This window comes from Entelurus aequoreus, linkage group LG08, assembly GCF_033978785.1.
Source record: "Entelurus aequoreus isolate RoL-2023_Sb linkage group LG08, RoL_Eaeq_v1.1, whole genome shotgun sequence".
Lineage (NCBI taxonomy): Eukaryota > Metazoa > Chordata > Actinopteri > Syngnathiformes > Syngnathidae > Entelurus > Entelurus aequoreus.
Window position 1 is genome coordinate 72,362,052 of NC_084738.1, and position 2,500 is coordinate 72,364,551.

At 47.3% G+C, this 2,500-nt stretch overlaps 1 protein-coding gene across 1 annotated transcript in view; it reads right to left on the reverse strand.

The window, feature by feature from the left end:
• LOC133656276 (ankyrin-3-like) overlaps nucleotides 1-2,500 on the reverse strand; it is a 148,811-nt gene that overhangs the window by 97,560 nt on the left and 48,751 nt on the right. The window lies entirely within an intron of this gene.

Consider the following 2,500-nt stretch of genomic DNA (forward strand, 5'->3'; position numbering starts at 1 on the left):
TGCTAGCTACTAGCTCCTATGCTAGCTCCTAGCTCCATAGAACACGCCAATACAATTCAAACACCTGATCAACACACACAATCACTCAGCCCAAAAGACCGTTCACCTAACCCAAGGTTCATAAAGCTTATATATTTTTAAAAAGTTACGTACATACGCAAAAAAAAGTTGCGCACATACGGTCAAGCGATCAAATGTTTAGAAGCCAAAGCTGCATACTCACAGTAGCACGTCTGCGTCTTTGTCATCCAAATCAAAGTAATCCTGGTAAGAGTCTGTGTTGTCCCAGTTCTCTACAGGCGTCTGTGTATCCAAGTCAAAAGTCCTCCTGGTTAGAGTCTCTGTTATCCGAGTTCTTCCATCTTGACTGCATCTTTCGGGAATGTAAACAAAGAAGCGCCGGCTGTGTACTGTTGTGGCTGACTACGTTCGAAAAATACGTCCATTTCGCACCGACAACTTTCTTCTTTGCTTGCTCAGCTTCCTTCTCCATAATGCAATGAACATGATTGCAACAGATTCACCAACACAGATGTCCAGAATACTGTGGAATTATGAAATGAAAACAGAGCTTTTTCGTATTGGCTTCAATGTGGAAGGCATACCCGTGTTCCCCGGGCCACGTCACGCGCATACGTCATCCTCAGAGGCGTTTCGAACCGGAAGTTTAGCGGCAAATTTAAAATGTCACTTTATAAGTTAACCCGGCCGTATTGGCATGTGTTATAATGTTAAGATTTCAGCATTGATATATAAACTATCAGACTGCGTGGTCGCTAGTAGTGGCTTTCAGTAGGCCTTTAAGTAATAATAATAATTCAATAATATCACAATGAAGGATTTTTGGGATTTCTGATCTTTTGTGAGAGCACCAAAGGGACTTTTGCGTGCGTGTGTGTGTGTGTGTGTGTGTGTGTGTGTTTATTCACTTTTAGCATGCTAACGTGCTAACATTAGCATGCTCACTTTTTTAAACAGCAAGTGTCATCTGTAATGAAACAGGCTAATAAAAAAGCTAAAACATATTTAAAGACACATTTTTGTGTTGTTTTTTTCCCACTTTTAGAATGCTAACGTGCTAACATTAGCATGTTCACTTTTTTGCCAATTTTTCTGCCTTACGATGCAGACTCATCTAACTTTATACATAACACTTGCTAACTGTTAACATGCTAACAGTAGTTTGTTTTTTAAGCACATTTTGCATGCGCACGCCTCAGAAAAAAGTAGGTCTGGACATGGTATGGCCACTGTGGACCACCCTACTTGGTATGGCCACTGTGGACCACCCTACTTGGTATGGACACTGTGGACCACCCTACTTGGTATGGACACTGTGGACCACCCTACTTGGTATGGACACTGTGGACCACCCTACTTGGTATGGCCACTGTGGACCATCCTACTTGGTATGGACACTGTGGACCGCCCTACTTGGTATGGACACTGTGGACCACCCTACTTGGTATGGACACTGTGACCCATCCTACTTGGTATGGCCACTGTGGACCACCCTACTTGGTATGGACACTGTGGACCACCCTACTTGGTATGGACACTGTGGACCACCCTACTTGGTATGGCCACTGTGGACCACCCTACTTGGTATGGACACTGTGGACCATTCTACTTGGTATGGACACTGTGGACCACCCTACTTGGTATGGACACTGTGGACCACCCTACTTGGTATGGACACTGTGGACCATCCTACTTGGTATGGCCACTGTGGACCACCTTACTTGGTATGGACACTGCGGACCACCTTACTTGGTATGGACACTGTGGACCATTCTACTTGGTATGGCCACTGTGGACCACCCTACCTGGTATGGACACTGCGGACCACCCTACTTGGTATGGACACTGTGGACCACCCTACTTGGTGTGGACACTGTGGACCACCCTACCTGGTATGGACACTGCGGACCACCTTACTTGGTATGGACACTGTGGACCACCCTACTTGGTATGGACACTGTGGACCACCCTACTTGGTATGGCCACTGTGGACCACCCTACTTGGTATGGCCACTGTGGACCACTCTACTTGGTATGGACACTGTGGACCGCCCTACTTGGTATGGACACTGTGGACCGCCCTACTTGGTATGGCCACTGTGGACCACCCTACTTGGTATGGACACTGTGGACCACCCTACTTGGTATGGACACTGTGGACCACCCTACTTGGTATGGACACTGTGGACCACCCTACTTGGTATGGACACTGTGGACCACCCTACTTGGTATGGACACTGTGGACCACCCTACTTGGTATGGACACTGTGGACCACCCTACTTGGTATGGACACTGTGGACCTCCCTACTTGGTATGGACACTGTGGACCACCCTACTTGGTATGGACACTGTGGACCTCCCTACTTGGTATGGACACTGTGGACCTCCCTACTTGGTATGGACACTGTGGACCACCCTACTTGGTATGGACACTGTGGACCACCCTACTTGGTATGGACACTGTGGACCACCCTACTT